General features: G+C 40.3%; 1 long non-coding RNA gene across 4 annotated transcripts in view; it reads right to left on the reverse strand.

The window, feature by feature from the left end:
* LOC147359365 (uncharacterized) overlaps nt 1–20534 on the reverse strand; it is a 75047-nt gene that overhangs the window by 44946 nt on the left and 9567 nt on the right. Inside the window, exons 6-7 of one of the 4 annotated variants that reach the window (XR_015140742.1) lie at nt 18008–18105; nt 11263–12906 (exon numbers count right to left, since the gene is read on the reverse strand). The exons of the other annotated variants lie outside the window; for them this stretch is intronic. This is a non-coding gene — a long non-coding RNA (uncharacterized LOC147359365). Of the gene's footprint in view, nt 1–11262; nt 12907–18007; nt 18106–20534 lie in introns of those variants that run through there. 4 annotated transcript variants of the gene reach the window in all.

The following is a 20534-nucleotide window of genomic DNA, read 5'->3' on the forward strand; positions in this document are numbered from 1 at the left end:
TTACCGTGGCTATAGTTTACTGGAGTAAACACAGTTCACATAGTGACAATGAAGCCCTAAGTGAAACACAACAATGAAAAAAGCAAAGGCTGGGATTTTTTTTTTTTTTACTCCTATAAATTGAGTTTAATGCCTAAATTATCAGAAAAATACTGTGGTGATAATACCAAAAAGAGACTATAATTTTCAATCTAACATATACTTTCTTAAAGCTATCTCCTTACCTAGAGTGATCTTAAAATGTGAAATAGGGTAGATGAGATATGTAATGTCTTGGTTAAATAACTACTGTTGACCTGATTGACATTACCATCAATTTAAAAAGTGTACTTATCATCTTTATTTCATTTCTTCTAAATGTTTGAATAGAAATATCTTCATTTAAAAAGTTGAGATTTTTAATAACTACTAAGAAAAATATATATCTTTTTAAAAAGTTGATTGTCTCTATAGGGGTCATTAGTGGTGAGAGAGGTTTCTGTTTTCCCACAGAAGTGGCTCATGGTATCTGTGCGGGGCTCCCAGCTGGCCTGCTCCTCAGAACTGAATTTGCAAACCCACATTCCAGATTGCCTCAGTACTGCAACATGAGATGCCTTAAAGAAGTAAAAACACAAATAGCTTAAGAGACGATCAGTGGAAATACAATGATGGCTTTTTCACAAAACTTCAAACAAGAAGCCTTTAACAGGGACTACTTTTCTCAAACAACTCAAAAATGATGGCCAGATCCATACTCATGACACTTGAACAATTTTATGCAAAGCACTGAACAAAATATTAAGCCTTCTAGTACAGAAGATTCATAATTCAGTAATGACACCCCCTGCACATAACTTACAGAAGTAGCACTTAGGAATTCATATACCAAATACAAACTCACAGACTCGGCTATGGGTATAACTATATTGGCTCTAAGTTTAGCAATTCCAAGTATGAGTATTATGCGTGCCTCTTCTCTTTTCCCATTATACTAAAACCATAAAATTTATTTCCATCCAGGCAGCCAGCATGCAGACCCAATTTATTATGATTATAATGACACAAGAGGAGGGAGGACAATGGATCAAGAGGAAGGGACTTCACAAATGCAGAACAACCTCTCCACACTGATGTCAATACCAAGGGAATTCTGAGGCCGACTGGGTATCCCAGATGTCATGGATGAGATTTCTACACAGATGAACTGTTGAGCTCTCAACTAGATTTTCTAATGCCCTTCAATGATACTGCTTGGCTAAACTGTACTCAGCCCTGATCTGAATCAAGTTTGTGGCAAGGGCTTGAGAATCCCATGTTGAAAGGGTGCAGTCCTGCAGAAAGATGCTGGACTTACTACCTTTTGATGACACTGTTTCTCTATAAAATAAATGATTCTGGCCTCAGGTAGATTAACTTTGTTGGTGCTGTGCCAAGTCTCATCAGTCATGTCTAACTCTTTGCAACCCTATGGACTGAAGCCCCCCAGGCTCTTCTGTCCATAGGGTTCTCCAGGCAAGAATACTGCTGTGGGTTGCCAGTTCCTTCTCCAGGGGGATCTTTCCAACCCAGGGATCAAACCCATGTCTCTCATGTCTCCTGCATTGGCAGGCAGGTTCTTTACCATTAGTGCCACCTGGGAAGCCCAATTTTATTGATAACAACCTCCAATTAGGTAGACTCTGGAACCAAGAGGCAGCTGGAGTTCATGAATTAGTTTCTGACCACCCAGAATGCCTCCACACAGTGAAAGGTAACAGATGGAGACAAAATCTCAGCACATTTAACAACCGGTCACAACTGAAAGACTTCTGGCTGTTGTTTAGTTGCTAAGTCATGTCTGACTCTTTGCGACCCTATGGACTGTAGCCCACCAGGCTCCTCTGTCCGTGGGATTTTCCAGGCAAGAATAGTGGAATGGGTTCTCATTTCCTTCTCTAGGAGATCTTCCCAAACCAGGGATAAAACCTGCATCTTTTGCATTGGCAGGCATTGACAGCGAATTCTTTATGGCTGAGCCAGCAAGGGAGAAACTCTACTCTTAGCCAAATGAGAATTTCTATCATCAAAAGATAAATTTCTGTAAAGCAATCCAACTACAACTCACTGAGTAACTACTGTGAATCTGGCTTTGTCTTAGGGTACATGTGTGCTAAGTTACGTCAGTCATGTTTGACTCTTTGGGACCCTTTGGACTGTAGCCCACCAAGCTCCTCTGTCCATGGGATTCTCCAGGCAAGAATATTGGAGTGGACTGACATGCTCTCCTCCAGGAGATCTTCCCAACCCAGGGATCAAACCTGAGTCCCTGATGTTCCCTGCATTGGCAGGCGGGTTCTTTACCACTAGTGCCACTTGGAAGCCCGTACTGGAATACATCACACAAGTTATTTCACTTGATTTTCAAAAGTCTTTGAGAAAGAATATATTACCCCCTATTTTACAAATTGAGGCTAAGTAGGGTGAATTTAACTCAGATGACCATTGTATCTATTACTGTGGACAGGAATCCCTTAGAAGAAATGGAGTAGCCATCAAGGTCAACAAAAGAGTCCGAAATGCAGTACTTCGATGCAATCTCAAAAACGACAGAATGATCTCTGTTCGTTTCCAAGGCAAACCATTCAATATTACAGTAATCCAAGTCTATGCCCCAACCAGTAACACTGAAGAAGCTGAAGTTGAACAGTTCTATGAAGACCTACAGGACCTTTTAGAACTAACACCCAAAAAAGATGTCCTTTTCATTATAGGGGACTGGAATGCAAAAGTAGGAAGTCAAGAAACACCTGGAGTAACAGGCAAATTTGGCCTTGGAGTAAGGAATGAAGCAGGGCAAAGGCTAATAGAGTTTTGCCAAGAGAATGCACTGGTCACAGCAAACACCCTCTTCCAACAACACAAGAGAAGACTCTACACATGGACATCTTCAGATGGTCAACACCGAAATCAGATTGATTATATTCTTTGCAGCTAAAGATGGAGAAGCTCTATACAGTCAGCAAAAACAAGACTGGGAACTGACTGTGGCTCAGATCATGAGCTCCTTATTTCCAAATTCAGACTTAAATTGAAGAAAGTGGGGGAAACCACTAGACCATTCAGGTATGACCTAAATCAAATCCCTTATTATTATACAGTGGAAGTGAGAAGTAGATTTAAGGGACGAGATCTGATACACAGACTGCCTGATGAACTATGGAATGAGGTTTGCGACATTGTACAGGAGACAGGGATCAAGACCATCCTCATGGAAAATAAATGCAAAAAAGCAAAATGGCTGTCTGGGGAGGCCTTACAAATAACTGTGAAAAGAAGAGAAGCGAAAAGCAAAGGAGAAAAGACAAGATATAAGCATCCGAATGCAGAGTTCCAAAGAATAGCAAAGAGAGATAAGAAAGCCTTCCTCAGTGATCAGTGCAAAGAAATAGAGGAAAACAACAGAATGGCAAAGACTAGAGATCTCTTCAAGAAAATTAGAGATACCAAGAGAACATTTCATGCAAAGATGGGCTCGATAAAGGACAGAAATGGTATGGACCTAACAGAAGCAGAAGATATTCTGAAGAGGTGGCAAGAATACACAGAAGAACTGTACAAAAAAGATCCTCATGACCAAGATAATCATGATGTTGTGATCACTCAACTAGAGCCAGACATCCTGGAATGTGAAGTCAAGTGGGCCTTAGAAAGCATCACTAGGAACAAAGCTAGTGGAGGTGATAGAATTCCAGTTGAGCTATTTCAAATACTGAAAGATGATGCTGTGAAAGTGCTGCACTCAATATGCCAGCACATTTGGAAAACTCAGCAGTGGCCACAGGACTGGAAAAGGTCAGTTTTCATTCCAATCCCAAAAAAAGGCAATGCCAAAGAATGCTCAAACTACCGCACAATTGCACTCATCTCACACGTTAATAAAGTAATGCTCAAAATTCTCCAAGCCAGGCTTCAGGAATACGTGAACCGTGAACTTCCAGATGTTCAAGGTGGTTTTAGAAAAGGCAGAGGAACCAGAGATCAAATTGCCAACATCCACTGGATCATGGAAAAAGCAAGAGAGTTCTAGAAAAACATCTATTTCTGCTTTATTGACTAAGCCAAAGCCTTTGACTGTGTGGATCACAATAAACTGTGGAAAATTCTGAAAGAGATGGGAATACCAGACCACCTGACCTGCCTCTTGAGAAACCTATATGAAGGTCAGGAAGCAACAGTTAGAACTGGACATGGAACAACAGACTGGTTCCAAATAGGAAAAGGAGTATGTCAAGGCTGTATATTGTCACCCTGCTTATTTAACTTATATGCAGAGTACGTCATGAGAAACGCTGGGCTGGAAGAAGCACAAGTTAGAATCAAGATTGCTGGGAGAAATATCAATAACCTCAGATATGCAGATGACACCACCCTTATGGCAGAAAGTGAAGAGGCACTCAAAAGCCTCTTGATGAAAGTGAAAGAGGAGAGTGAAAAGGTTGGCTTAAAGTTCAACATTCAGAAAATGAAGATCATGGCATCTGATCCCATCACTTCATGGGAAATAGGTGGGGAAACAGTGGAAACAGTGTCAGACTTTATTTTTGGGGCTCCAAAATCACTGCAGATGGTGACTGCAGCCATGAAATTAAAAGACACTTACTCCTTGGAAGGAAAGTTATGACCAACCTAGACAGCATATTAAAAAGTAGAGATATTACTTTGCCAACAAAAGTCCGTCTAGTCAAGGTTATGGTTTTTCCAGTGGTCATGTATGGATGTGAGATTTGGACTGTGAAGAAAGCTGAGCACCGAAGAATTGATGCTTTGAACTGTGGTGCTGGAGAAGACTCTTGCGAGTCCCTTGGACTGCAAGGAGGTCCAACCAGTCCATCCTAAAGGAGACCAATCCTGGGTGTTCATTGGAAGGACTGATGCTGAGGCTGAAACTCCAGTACTTTGGCCACCTCATGCGAAGAGTTGACTCATTGGAAAAGACCCTGATGCTGGGAGGGATAGGGGGCAGGAGAAGGGGACAACAGAGGATGAGATGGCTGGATGGCATCACCGACTCAATGGACATGAGTCTGGGTAAACACTGGGCGTTGGTGATGGACAGGGAGGCCTGGCGTGCTGCGATTCATGGGGTCGCAAAGAGTCAGCACGACTGAGTGACTGAACTGAACTGACTGATGTACAGGATCATGTCATCTGCAAACAGTGATAGTTTTACTTCTTTTCCAATCTGGATTCCTTTTATTTCATTTTCTCCTCTGATTGCTGTGGCCAAAACTTTCAAAATTATGTTGAATAGTAGTGGTGAGAGTGGGCACCCTTGTCTTGTTCCTGACTTTAGGGGAAATCCTTTCAATTTTTCACCATTGAGGATAATGTTTGCTGTGGGTTTATCATATATGGCTTTTATTATGTTGATATATGTTCCTTCTATGCCTGCTTTCTGGAGGGTTTTTATCATAAATGGATGTTGAATTTTGTCAAAGGCTTTCTCTGCATCTATTGAGATAATCATATGGTTTTTATCTTTCAATTTGTTAATGTGGTGTATCACATTGATTGATTTGCGGATATTGAAGAATCCTTGCATCCCTGGGATAAAGCCCACTTAGTCATGGTGTATGATCTTTTTAATGTGTTGTTGGATTCTGATTGCTAGAATTTTGTTAAGGATTTTTGCATCTATGTTGATCAGTGATATTGGTCTGTAGTTTTCTTTTTTTGTGGCATCGTCTGGTTTTGGTATTAGGGTGATGGTGGCCTCATAGAATGAGTTTGGCAGTTTACCTTCCTCTGCAATTTTCTGGAAGAGTTTGAGTAGGATAGGTGTTAGCTCTTCTCTAAATTTTTGGTAGAATTCATCTGTGAAGTCATCTGGTTCTGGGCTTTTGAATGTTGGAAGATTTTTGATTGCAGTTTCAATTTCCATGCTTGTGATGGATCTGTTAAGATTTTCTATTTCTTCCTGGTTCAGTTTTGGAAAGTTGTACTTTTCTAAGAATTTGTCCATTTCTTCCAAGTTGTCCATTTTATTGGCATATAGTTGCTGATAGTAGTCTCTTATGATCCTTCATATTTCTGTGTTGTCTGTTGTGATCTCTCCATTTTCATTTCTAATTCTGTTGATTTGATTCTTCTCCCTTTTTTTCTTGATGAGTATGGGTAATGGTTTGCCTTATTTATTTATCTTTTCAAAGAACCAGCTTTTAGTTTTGTTGATTTTTGCTATAGTCTCCTTTGTTTCTCTTTCATTTATTTCTGCCCTATATTTATGATTTATTTCCTTCTACTAATCCTGGGGTTCTTCATTTCTTCTTTTTCTAGTTGCTTTAGGTGTAAAGTTAGGTTATTTATTTTATTTTTCTCTTGTTTCTGGAGGTAAGCGTGTATTGCTATGAAACTTCCCCTTAGCACTGTTTTTACTGAATCCCATAGGTTTTGGGTTGTCATGTTTTCATTTTCATTTGTTTCTATGCATATTTTGATTTCTTTTTTATTTCTTATGTGATTTGTTGGTTATTCAGAAGCGTGTTGTTTAGCCTCCATATGTTTGTATTTTTAATAGTTTTTTTCCCCTGTAGTTGACATCTAATCTTACTGCATTGTGATCAGAAAACATGCTTGAAATGATTTCAATTTTTTTTTTAATTTACCAAGGCTAGATTTATGTCCCAGGATGTGATCTAACCTGGAGAATGTTCCGTATGCACTTGAGAAAAAGGTGAAATTCATTGTGTTGGGGTGAAATGTCCTATAGATATCAATTAGGTCTAACTATTACATTGCATCATTTAAAATTTGTGTTTCCTTGCTAATTTTCTGTTTGGTTGATCTATCCACAGATGTTAGTAGGGTATTAAAGTCTCCCACTATTATTGTGTTACTGACAGCCTTCAGAATGGAAGAAAATAATAGCAAATGAAGCAACTGACAAAGAATTAATCTCTAAAATATATAAGCAGCTCATGCAGCTCAATTCCAGAAAAATAAATGACCCAATCAAAAAATGGACCAAAGAACTAAACAGACATTTCTCCAAAGAAGACATACAGATGGCTAACAAACACAGGAAAAGATGTTCAAAATCACTCATTATTAGAGAAATGCAAATCAAAACCACAGTGAGGTACCATCTCATGCCAGTCAGAATGGCTGCTATCAAAAAGTCTACAAACAACAAATGCTGGAGAGGGTGTGGAGAAAAGGGAATCCTCTTACAGTGTTGGTGGAAATGCAAGCTAGTACAGCTACTATGGAGAATAGTATGGAGATTCCTTTAAAAACTGAATATAGAACTGCCACATGACCCAGCAATCCCACTGCTGGGCAAACACACCAAGGAAACCAGAACTGAAAGAGACACATGTACTCCAATGTTCATCGCAGCATTGTTTACAGTAGCTAGGACATGGAACCAATCTAGATGTCCATTGGCAGATGAATGGATAAGAAAGCTGTGGTACATATACACAATGGAATATTACTCAGCTGTTAAAAAAAAAACACATTTGAGTCAGTTCTAATGAGGTGGATGAAACTGGAGCCTATTATACAAAGGGAAGTAAGTCAGAAAGAAAAACACCAATACAGTATATTAACATATATATATATGGAATTTAGAAAGATGGTAATGATGACCCTATGTGAGATAGCAAAAGAAACACAGACATAAAGAACAGACTTTTGGATTCTGTGGGAGAAGGTGAGGATGGGGTGATTTGAGAAAATAGCATTGAACCATGTATATTACCATATGTGAAATAGATTGCCAGTCCAGGTTCGATGTATGAGACAGGGCACTCAGGGCCGGTGCACTGGGACAACCCTGAGGGATGGGATGGAGAGGGAGGTGGGAGGTGGGTTGAGGATGGGGGACACACATACACCCATGGCTGATTCATGTCAGTGTATGGCAAAAACCACTACAATATTGTAATTAGCCTCCAATTAAAATAAATAAATAAATTTACCAAAAAAAAAGAGTCAGACATGACTGAAGTGACTTAGCATGCACACTCCTGTTTGAAGGACTTCCTAGATGGGGCTAGCGGTAAAGAACCTGCCTGCCAGTAGACATAAATGACATGGGTTCAATCCCTGGGTCAGGAAGATCCCCTAGAGGAAATGGCAAACCACCCTAGTATTCTTGCCTGGAGAATCCCCATGGACAGAGGAGCCTGGCAGTTATAGTCCACAGGGTTGCAAAGAGTTGGACGCGGCTGAAGCAACTTGGAACACAACACACACATACACTTCTGTTTGAGAACACACTCCCAAACTCCCCTACTTGTCTCTGGCTGCCCAGGGGCACCACCCAAGTCCTACCCTCCCTGGTAAGCGTTCTGTTCTCTAGACCTAATCTTCTTTCTGAAGACTAGAAAACTGACATCAACTAATTGAGCCAGTCACCCACCTGCCCTTGGCCCCTTCTCCCTACAAAACAAGGGGACTGTTAAATATCCTCTAATGTACCTTACGGAAAAAGCAATGGTACCCCACTCCAGTACTCTTGCCTGGAAAATCCCATGGACGCAGGAGCCTGGTAGGCTGCAGCCCATGGGGTCGCTAAGAGTCAGACACGACAGAGCGACTTCACTTTCAGTTTTCACTTTCATGCATTGGAGAAGGAAATGGCAACCCACTCCAATGTTCTTGCCTGGAGAATCCCAGGGACGGGGGAGCCTGGTGGGCTGCCGTCTATGGGGTCGCATAGAGTTGGACACGACTGAAGTGACTTAGCAGCAGCAGCAGCAGCAGCAGCAATGTACCTTAATAAACAAGTTCCTCAGACTTTTCACTTATAGGCAAATCCTATAAAGGCAAACCCTGATCCCTCTGTATGCCTCACCACCGTGACTGGGCGACAGGAGGGGACTCTTGCCCTCCTTCACAAATCCACAAACTTCCAGTCACTTCCTCCCTCTAGAGTGATGAAGTCAACACTCCCCCCCTTACTTGTTCTTCTCCTCAGGAAGGAGGAGTGCTCATCTGTTTGAGGAGCCTGTTTCCCTGCTTGAGGAGATGGCAGGTCACTACTCGTTGGTGGCAGGATGTCTAGCTCTCTTTGACCACGTGGGCTCAGGCAGTAGAAGCCCCCTCCTCCTCTGGGGTGAGCCAGCGCTTCCTACCTCTGAGCACGGACCACTGTGGGAGGACCCGCACCACCATTGTGTGTGTGGACTGCTTGCCATTCTGTGTCCCAGCTCCTCTCATCCTCCAGAAGCATCCTTGAATTGGCAGTGAGTGGACTGGACTGCTGCCCAGTCAATTTGGCTCTCTTTGCCAATACAAAGGTTTTTATTTGAGGTGGGAGGCAGGGGACACAATTTTAGCCTCAGGTCTAAGCCACATTCTCCAATTCCAATTTCCCAAGCCCCAAATTTTGTTTGCTACAGCTCTAACAGGATGGCACTCTGAAGCCCTATTTGGCTGGTTCTTCTCTCTCGAGGTGAGAACCTGGCAGGGAGGAGAGGTAATCTTGAGCTCTTATCTGCCTCTAACAGTCATTTCCAAACTACTTTCACACACATTCTTATCATTTCATTCTCAAAACTACCTCATAAGGCCACCAGGCAGGGGTTATTTGTTTTAATTTCCAGCCAAGAAAATGGAGATTTAGAAAACTCAAGTGACTCATCCATGGTCTAGTTAGTTAGTGATGGATGGGGACTAAGTTCATTCATCAGACAATGAGACTAGACTCTCCAAACCAGAGGCAAATGAACTTGCTGCTGCTGCTGCTGCTGCTGCTAAGTCACTTCAGTCGTGTCCAACTCTGTGCAACCCCATAGACGGCAGCCCACCAGGCTCCCCCATCCCTGGGATTCTCCAGAAAAGAACACTGGAGTGGGTTGCCATTTCTTTCTTCAATGCATGAAAGTGAAAAGTGAAAGTGAAGTCACTTAGTCGTGTCCGACTCTTAGCGACCCCATGGACTGCAGCCCACCAGGCTCCTCCATCTATGGGATTTTCCAGGCAAGAGTACTGGAGTGGGGTGTCACTGCCTTCTCCGAATGAACATTGTACAGCTTCAGAATTCTACACCAACTTTCTACCAGAAGAATAATTCACCCAGCAGTTACTACCTGTCCCTTGAACTGCTCTGGCAAGGAACTGTTACACACCCTTAAAAGTTCTAATCTTTACAGAGCATACAGGGTGTAAGTGAAAAAAATATCATGCAAACACCAATGCATCATAACGTCAGGGGCATGATTTAATTTCTAAGCTGCTGGGACGGGGGACCATGCAAATCACACAAAAAAACACATTGCAGATGTTTTATCTACGTAGATCTGAGTGAATATTATGGAACTGGATGCCCTGATGAAGTTGCATTACTGGGTTGCTTCTGTTGTTTTGAAGGACCGTATTGGTCAGGATATTGGATACCACTAGAGATAATGCGAGCCTTAAAGCCTGTCAAATCGAGGCAGGCTGTGCACCTGCATCCAGCCGTCTACCGCCACAGCCGTCCTGGCAGCTGCCAGCGTTCCCACCCTCCCCCACAGGACTGGGAGTACCCAGCCCCGGGCAGACCTTGCAAGCTTATGTACAAAGAGGAAACAAGGTGACACGCAGAAAACTGGAAAATCTTGGCAATCTCATCACTTCTGAGGCTAAACCAGCAAATTCTGAACTCTACCCAGTAAATTCATGAAATATTTTTGAATATGATACCAGGCACGTACTGGATGTAGAGGTGGAAACTTTCAAGAGGAGAATTGCCCCCACGATCCCCAAATCTCTAATTAGGATCTAAGTGTATCTCTGGATGTTGAGCAGGACCAGAAAAAACAGATGACCGTGCCCTAGTATGCCTTGTCTCAGGAAGTGGTATGAGCTTAAAAAATTATTTGCACTTAACATTCCTTGATTTTATAGGCAGTTTTCCTGTTTCACTTCGTGTGTATGATGTGTTTGTGTGTCTGTGAGAAAGCAGAGGGAGCACTGAATATTTTGTGTGGCATATAGATCACTTTGTTCTGTGTTTCTGGATAAAGCAAGAGAAGTAACGAAGTCAATTTCATAGTTTACACCCAAGATATGGAAGGAATAGGAAAATTCTGGAATTCTGGGAGAATGAGAGCAACAAACTTAATCATATGCCTAGTCCATAGTAAGTTCTCACCATCTCCTTGCTGAGGGAGTGAACTTATTTACCTGGGTTCATTACAGAATTTACTGACTGAATATATGCTAAAATGACTACTGTTGCTTATTAGCAACAGGCAACTTGTGCTTATATGTGCAAGTATTATTAAGGAGATAAGAAAAAAAGAAAGAAACTAAACACCTATTGTTTCTTTTTATTCACCTTGGAACAGTCTTACAAAAGTACTACATAATATTAACTTGTTGTCATCAATGATACAAATAGTTAAGGGCACCCATTCTTTTAAGTAGCTTTCCTTCTTGAATGTGCAAGGAAAGTTTTTACAACACAGCAGTTCTTACATCAGACTCTCTCAGTGGAATGATTCAGTCTTCACCCTGGGAAGTCTAATCACAGGAAAGCTATTATGGAAGATGGAGAGGCAAAAACACAAATGCACAGGAGTGTGGTTTACAGGAACGATGTGGTAGACCAGCAATGTGAAAACAGTCTTGCTGAATACAAGCTGCTCCTTGATTCCTCTGATTCTTGCACCAAGAGAAGTTCAAGAAAAGACTGAAAGCAAATTCCTCAACATATGTGAGACCTCTTAACATTCTCCTTCCTACACATGAACAGGATAACTGGCACTTCATGTACTGCCTTTCTAATTGGATCTCAAGATATATATAATCTATTGATACATCACAATTCAGTGGGCCAGGGAAATGATGTCAGCAAAAATGGCAGATCAAGGAACTACAGAAATTCTCTCTTCATTTTCTCCATTAAAGCAACTAGAAAACTCATAAACAATTGTCAGGTTAAGTATTTTAAGAATTCTAGAAATTGATCAAAAGATCCCAGAAATCTGGGTAGTGGTTTTTCAAGGCAAACTGCTTAATCTTGGTAAGAACAATGTGCTTCGAGGCATTTTCATTTGCCCTGTGCTCACTGCTCCTCTCTAGCTCCACAGTAGCCTTGAAAACTGACAGCTCACAATCAGAGTAAAACTCAGCTGACTTGGATACATATACACTACCATATGTAAAATAGTCAGTGGGAATTTGCTGTATGCCTCAGGGAACTCAAATCTGGCTTCTGTGACAACCTAGAGGAGTGGGATGGTGTGGGAGGTGGGAGATTCAAGAAGGGGATATATATATACCTATGGCTGATTCATTGAGTCAACTCTTCGCATGAGGTGGCCAAAGTACTGGAGTTTCAGCTTTAGCATCATTCCCTCCAAAGAAATCCCAGGGCTGATCTCCTTCAGAGTGGACTGGTTGGATCTCCTTGCAGTCCAAGAGACTCTCAAGAGTCTTCTCCAACACCATAGTTCAAAGCATCAATTCTTCGGCGCTCAGCCTTCTTCACAGTCCAACTCTCACATCCATACATGACCACAGGAAAAACCATAGCCTTGACTAGATGAACCTTTGTTGGCAAAGTAATGTCTCTGCTTTTGAATATGCTATCTAGGTTGGTCATAACTTTCCTTCCAAGGTGTAAGCGTCTTTTAATTTCATGGCTGCAGTCACCATCTGTAGTGATTTTGGAGCCCAGAAAAATAAAGTCTGATGCTGTTTCCACTGTTTCCCCATCTATTTCCCATGAAGTGATGGGACCAGATGCCATGATCTTCGTTTTCTGAATGCTGAGCTTTAAGCCAACTTTTTCACTCTCCACTTTCACTTTCATCAAGAGGCTTTTGAGTTCCTCTTCACTTTCTGCCATAAGGGTGGTGTCATCTGCATATCTGAGGTTATCGATATTTCTCCAGGCAATCTTGATTACAGCTTGTGTTTCTTCCAGTCCAGCGTTTCTCATGATGTACTCTGCATATAAGTTAAATAAACAGGGTGACTACGATTCATGGGGTCGCAAAGAGTCGGACACGACTGAGCGACTGATCTGATCTGATCTGATGGCTGATTCGTATGGATATATGGCAAAAAAACAACACAATATTGTAAAACAATTATCCTTCAGTTAAAAATAAATAATTAAAAAAAAAAATCAGCAGACTGGCAGCTGCTGGAGGGAGAAGAATGAGGTGGGGCTCTGTTAACTTTCATTCCAAGAGAAATGTCGTTATCTGACCTGTTAGTTCCCTAGAAGACCCCACTTGAAGTGATGCCTTTATTTGACCTCACTCAGCTCAACCAGTGCAAAAAGTCTCTCCTCCAGGTGCATTCGTCAAAAATTACAGGCAGCTGCTCAACTCTGAAGCTGCCTAAGGTGGTGAATAAAGCTTGGGGAAAATAATAGGCTAACCAAAAATGTTAAAAGGAAAAGCTTGGGAAGGAGAATCTTTGTGGGCTTTGAAAAGCTCTGCCATGCTTTTGGGAATTAAGAAAGCCACAAACACAAGTAGCTCTGTGCACATTCCCAGAGCCGTGTACATGCTTAAGAAAGACCTGAATTTAGGGCCTAAATTCTGGATGATCTGGAGGTTCTGTGCAAATAGGAAGAGAAGGTTAAGGCAGAACCTGTCTGATTAAGGGCTGAAGGTTTGAAGCTGTACTTCAAAACACACAGAGAGCCCCTCAGCAAAGACTGGGAAATGTTTTGGTTCCAGGTATGTAAGGAAATCCCTATCTAATCAGCAGACCACTATGATAATCAAGTGGAAACCAAGTAGAAACACAAAAAAGAATGCCGGCTTCATGGGATTGCTGCCGAAAAGTTACTAAACAAACAAAACCAAAAATAAACAATAGAAAACCCTGGGGAGGAAGAAACTCTGATTTCCAGAATTGCCACATTACATTAAATGTCTGATTATCTAAAAAAAATCACGAGGCATGCAAAGAAACAATAAAGCATGGTCCATACATGGAAGGATATTTGTATTAGGGTTCTCCAGAGAAACAAAACCCAACAGGATACATACAACAGAAGATTTATTATAGGAATTGGCTCACAGGATTATGGAAGCTGAGAAGTCCCACACTTGCCCTGTACAAGCTGGAGAACCAGGAAACTAGGTAGTGTAATTCAGTCTGTCTCAAGGTCCAAGCTTCCCTCGTGGCTCAGATGGTAAAAGCATCTGTTTGCAATGCGGGAGACCTGGGTTTGATCCCTGGGTGGGGTAGATCCTCTGGAGAAGGAAATGGCAACCCACTCCAGTACTCTTGCCTGGAAAATTCCATGGATGGAGGAGCCTGGTGGGCTACAGTCCATGGGGTAGCAAAGAGTCGGACACGACTGAGCGACTTCACTTTCACTTTCACTTTCAAGGTCCAAGAACCAGGATGGCTGATGTCCAAGGGCAAGGAGAAGATGGATATCTCAACTCAAGAAGAAAGAGTGAACTTACCCTTCCTCCACCTTTTTGTTCTAATCAGACCCTTCAAGGGATTGGATAATGTCCATCTACATTAGTGAGGACCATCACATTTAGGTAGTCTACTGATTTAAGTATCAATCTCTTCTGGAGAGACCCAAACGGATGCATCCAGAAACACTGTTCTCCCAGCTATCTAGGAGATAGCTTAGCCCAAGCTGACATGTAAAATTATTCACCACCCCTGTAAATGCCTATACTAACAAAAAAAAAGACTTCAAATCAATAACCTAAACTTCCACATTTAGGAAACCAGAAGAAGAAAGAGTAAAGTAAACCAAATGCAAGCAGAAGGAAGAAAACAATGCTTACTGTGGAAATATAAAATATGAAAATAAAGAATAATCAACAAAACCAAAAGTTGGCTCTTTGAAAAGATCAGTGAAATCAAAACTTTAGTTAGACTGACTGAAAAGAAGAGACTGGACTCAAGTGACTAAAATCAAGAATTAAAGACGGGACACTATTACTGACTTTACAAAAATTAATGGGCTTCCCGGGTGGTGCGGTCGTAAAGAATCTGCCTGCCAAGACAGGAGATGCAAGAGATGTGGGTTCAATTCCTGGGTCAGGAAGATCCCCTGGAGGAGGAACTGGCAACTCACTCCAGTATTCTTGCCTGGAAAATTCCATGGACAAAGGAGCCTGGCAGGCTACAGTCCATGAGGTCACAAAGAGTTGGTCAGACACGGCTGTGCACATGTGTGCGTGTGCACACACACACACACATACAGTTACAAAAATAAAAAGGATTATAAGGAGATACTAAAAACGACTGTAAGCCATCAAATTAGATAACCTAAATTATATGTACACAAAGACACAAACTACAAAAACAGATTCAAGAAGAAATAAAATTTCTGAATAGACTTGTGACAAGAGATTAAATTAGTAATCACAAAATTACCCACAAAAAAAGCCTGTAAATTCTTCTCAACATTTAAAGAACATTCACACACTCTTTCAAAAAGCAGAAGTGGAGGGAACACTTCCTAACTTGTTCTGTGATGCCAGTATTACCCTGATACCAAGAACATAAAGATGTACCAAGAAAACAAAATCCGTATTTCACTGATATAGACACAGATATCCTGTTACAAGACAAATATCTTGTCTCTTGAGAAACCAAGAGTTGGACCATAAGGAAGGCTTAGTGCCAAAGAATTGATGCTTCTGAATTGTGGTGCTGAGGAAGACTCTTGAGAGCCCCTTGGACTTTAAGGAGATAAAACCAGTCAATCCTAAAGGAAATCAACCCTGGATATTCACTGGAAGGGCTGATGCTAAAGCTGAAGCTCCAATACTTTGGCCACCTGAGGCTAGGAGCCAACTCATAGGAAAAAGACTCTGATGCAGGGAAAGACTGAAGGCAAAAGGAGAAGGGGGCAGCAGAGGTTAAGATGGTTAGACAGCATCACCAATTCAACAGACATGAATCTGAGCAAAGTCCGGAAGACAGCGAAGGACAAGGAAGACTGGCATGCTGCAGTCTATGGGGTCATGAAGAGTCAGACAAGACTAGTGACTGAACAACAGCAACAAATAAAATACTAGCAAACCAAACCCAGCATTATATAAAAAGGAATTACATGTGATGATCAATTAGGATTTAATCCAGGAATGTAAAGTTGGTAGTTCAACATCCAAAAGCCAATTATTTCACCATATCAATTGAATAAAGTACAAAAAAGTCACTCACATGATTATCTCAATAGATGCATAAAAAGCGTTTTGCAAAATCCAATCCCTTTCATGGTAAAATATAGATGCCCATCAGCAGATGAATGGATAAGAAAGCTGTGGTACATATACACAATGGAGTATTACTCAGCCATTAAAAAGAATACATTTGAATCAGTTCTAATGAGATGGATGAAACTGGAATCTATTATACAGAGTGAAGTAAGCCAGAAAGAAAAACACCAATACAGTATACTAACGCATATATATGGAATTTAGAAAGATGGAAACAATAACCCTGTGTACGAGACAGCACAAGAGACACTGATGTATAGATCAGTCTTATGGACTCTGTGGGAGAGGGAGAGGGTGGGGAAATTTGGGAAAATAGTATTGAAACATGTATAATATCATGTATGAAACGAGTCACCAGTCCAGGTTCGATGCACGGTACTGGATGCTTGGGGCTGGTGCACTGGGATGACCCAGAGGGAGGGGAGGGGAGGGAGAAGGGTGGAGGGTTCAGGATGGGGAACGCAGGTATACCTGTGGCGGATTCATTTCGATATTTGGCAAAACTAATACAATATTGTAAAGTTTAAAAATAAAATAAAATTTAAAAAAAAATTTGGGGATAGAATGATACATCCTCAATATGAAAAATGCATCTATAAAAAATCCACAACAAAGATCATACTTCTTGATGAAAGAATGAATGCTTTTCCCCTAAGATCAAGAATAAGAGAAGGATTTACACTGTTACTTCTTGTTTTCAACATTTTAACAAGGACAATTAGACCAAAAAGAAAATGCAAGAAAGCAAGAGAGAGGGAACGATGCAGGAAGGTGGGATGAGGGGGTAGAAGAAGAAAGAAAGAGGCATCCAAATTGGAAAGAAACAAGTAAAACTATCTCTACTTGAAGATGACAAACTTACATACAGAAAATCCTCAGCAATCTACTATAAAAGCACTGAAACTAATAAAAGAGTACAGAAAGGTTGCAGGGTACAAGAATAATGTGCGAAAATAGATTGTATTTATACACACTAGTAATGAACAGTCCAAAATGGAAATTAAGAAAACAATTCCATTTATTGTATACAATGGAATATTATTCAGACATAAAAAGGAATGAAACTGGGTCATTTGTAGAGATGTGCATGGACCTAGAGACTGTCAAACAGCATGAAGTGAGTCAGAAAGAGAAAAACAAATATTGGAAAATAACACATATACATGGAATCTAGAAAAACGGTATAGATGACCTTATCTGCAAGGCAGAAATACAGACACAAAGGTAGGAAACAAATGCATGGATAACAAGAGGGAAAGGAGTTGGGTAGGAGGAACGAGGAGACTGGGACTGACTCAGATACAGTGCGCTCCTGACAGGATCTATAGAACAGACAAGCGATGGGACCACATGCATGGTACAGGGAGCTTTACTTAAGCTCTGTGGCGGCCTGAATTGGAAGGAAGTCCAAAAAGGAAGGGGATATATGTCTATGTATGGCTGATTCATTTTTCTCTGTAGTAGAAGCCAACACAACATTTTAAAGCAACTACACTCCAAGAAAAAGTAATTAATAAAAAAATAAAATAAAAATATTTAGGACTAAATTTAACAAATGAAGTATAAAGGCTATACTCTGAAAACTACAAAGCACTGTTGAAAGATAGTAACAAATATCTAAATGAATGAATATCCTATGTTAATGGGTCAGAAGCTTTAAAACGAAGATGGCAATACTCTTCCCCAGTTAGTCTACAGGCTCAACGCCATTCCTATCAAAATTCCAGCTGGCTGTTTGAAAAGCCAACAGACTGATCATAAAATTAAGGTGGAAATTCAAGGGAGGCAGAATAACCAGAACAATCTTGAAAAACATCCCCAATTTCAAAACTTACTAGAAAGATAGCCTTGTGTGCTGCAGTCCATGGGGTCGCAGAGTCAGACATGACTGAGCGACTGATTAGAAAGATGCAGTAATCAAGACTTTACGGTACTGGAATAAAAGTAGACATATAGATTAGTGGAACAGAATTGAGGGTCCATAAATATTGCCTTATTTGGTAAGAAATATTATTCCCATATTCCTCAATTCATTTTGGTCAAGGAGACCTTGACCAAATCTAAGTAGGAAAGAACAATCTTTTCAACAAATGGTGCTGGGAAAAGTAGATATTCACAGGCAAAAAAAAAGAAAAGAATTTGGATCTCTACCTCATACCATACACAAAAAGTAACTACAAATCAAGCACAGAGACAGATATAAACGCTGAAACTATAAAACTCTTATAAGAAAACAGAGGTAAATCTCTGTGACCATAGATTATACAGTGGTTTCTTAGACCTGACACCCAAAGCCTAAGCAATCAAAGAAAAAAAATAGACTTTGTCAAAATAAAAATTCTGTGCTTTAAAGGATACTACCAAATGAAAAGACAAACCCACAGGATGGAAGAACATATTTGCAAATCATATTATTTGATTAGGTTCTAGTAATCCTAATCTTTATTATAAATAAAGAATAGTTACAATTCAACCACAAAAAGACAAATAATCCAATTTAAAAATGGACAAATGGACATTTCTTCACAAAAGATATACAGATGGCCAACAAGCACATAAAAAGATGTTGAACATCGTTAGTCATCAGGAAAATGCAAATCAAAACCAAAATGACACATCACTTTACACTCACTGGAATGACTATAATCAGAAAAAAGCACAATAAAGAGTGTTGGTGAGGATGCAAAGAAATTGGAACCTTTCTACTTTGCTTCTGGAAATGTAAAATGGTACAGCCACTTTGGAAAACAACCTGATTCTCAAAAAGTTAAACAAAGTTACCATACAACCAGGCATTTCCACCGCTAGATATATACCCAAGAGGCTTGGAAACATGTTCACACAAACCTTGTACACAAATATTCATAGCATCATTATTCATAATAGCCAAAAAGTGGATACAACCCAAATGCCATCAATTGATGATTGGATAAACAAAATTTGGTATATATACACAACAGAATATTATCCATCCGTGTAAAATGAAGAACTAATATATGTTAAAATATGGATCAACCTTGAAAAATATTATACTTAGTGAAATAAACTAAGATGGAAAGGTCTATAGTTTACTATACAGATGGCTTATAGATGTAATTAGATGATTCCATTTATGTAATAATGTCCAGAATAGACAAATACACAGAGACTGAGAGATCAGCGGTTTCCGGGAGTTGTGGAAGGGAAGTTTCCAGGAGGTGAAGAGTGACTGCTAAATGTTACGGGGTTTCAGTTTGGGATGATAAAAATGTTTGGGAAATACATAATGGAAATGATTGCACAATGTTGTGAATATACTAAAAACCACTGAACTACATATTTGGAAAGGGTGAATTTTTATGGTACGAGATTTATATTTCTATTAGAGAAAGAGACTCAGTCGTTACATCCAACCAAACAATGTAAAGAAAACTTTGTAATTAAATTCACCATCTTTCAACCAAGTAGCATAATACTATTAAAAAAAAAAAAAAAAAACATGAAAAGTCAGTGCATTGATACTTACAGTTACCTGGGGCAGTTTCCTTCCTGGCTAGATTCATTTTTCCACGACTTCTAAAATAAGGACTAAATTTCAAAGACTATGAGATTCACTATCCCTTTATAACACTCCCAATTTAGGAGTGCCTGATAGTACACATTATCTTGCTTACTAAATTCTTTAAGATTCAACAGTTTTTGGTTAAGAACATTATCTGCAGGGTAGGCCAGCAGACTAGACACAGAAGGAAGAGATGAAGTCCAAGTCTGAAGGCGGTCTCCTGGCAGAATCTCCTCTTTTTCTTCTAGGGAGGTCAGTCTTTTTCTATTAAGACAGTCAACTGATGAGATAAGGCCCACTCACATGATAGAGGATGATCTGTTTCACTTAGAGTCTATCTGTTTCAAAGTGAAGCTCATCCAAAAGAGAGAGAGGAATACCTTCACAAAAACATCTAGAACAACATTTGACCAAGTAACTGGGAACTGTGGCCTAGCCAAACTGACACACGAAATTAACCATCATGGGCATGAAATGGTAAATGCAGAGCTAGACTCCTAATCTAGAAGTCTGAGTTCACCTTCAACTATTTCTCAGCAAGGGACTTTGCCTCTCTTAAACTCAATATCTTTAATATAAAATGTAGAGGAATACTAGTGAGAAAATAAGGGCATTTGGGGACCAATCCGACCCACCCTACCTTTTTCCCCCATTAAACTATCTATCACATGCCAGTGAGTACCCTCTAACTAATATCAAGACATCAGGGGGCCTATCATTGATTTAAAATACACAATATTTGCTGTGTTCTAAACTGCTGTGGGATATGTTGAAAAAAAATCTGCTAATACCTCCAGGTAGCCTAAATTTCGAAGAATAGT

This window comes from Bos grunniens, chromosome 14 (genome assembly GCF_055505025.1).
Source record: "Bos grunniens cultivar Pamir isolate PY7600 chromosome 14, Bosgru_T2T1.0, whole genome shotgun sequence".
Lineage (NCBI taxonomy): Eukaryota > Metazoa > Chordata > Mammalia > Artiodactyla > Bovidae > Bos > Bos grunniens.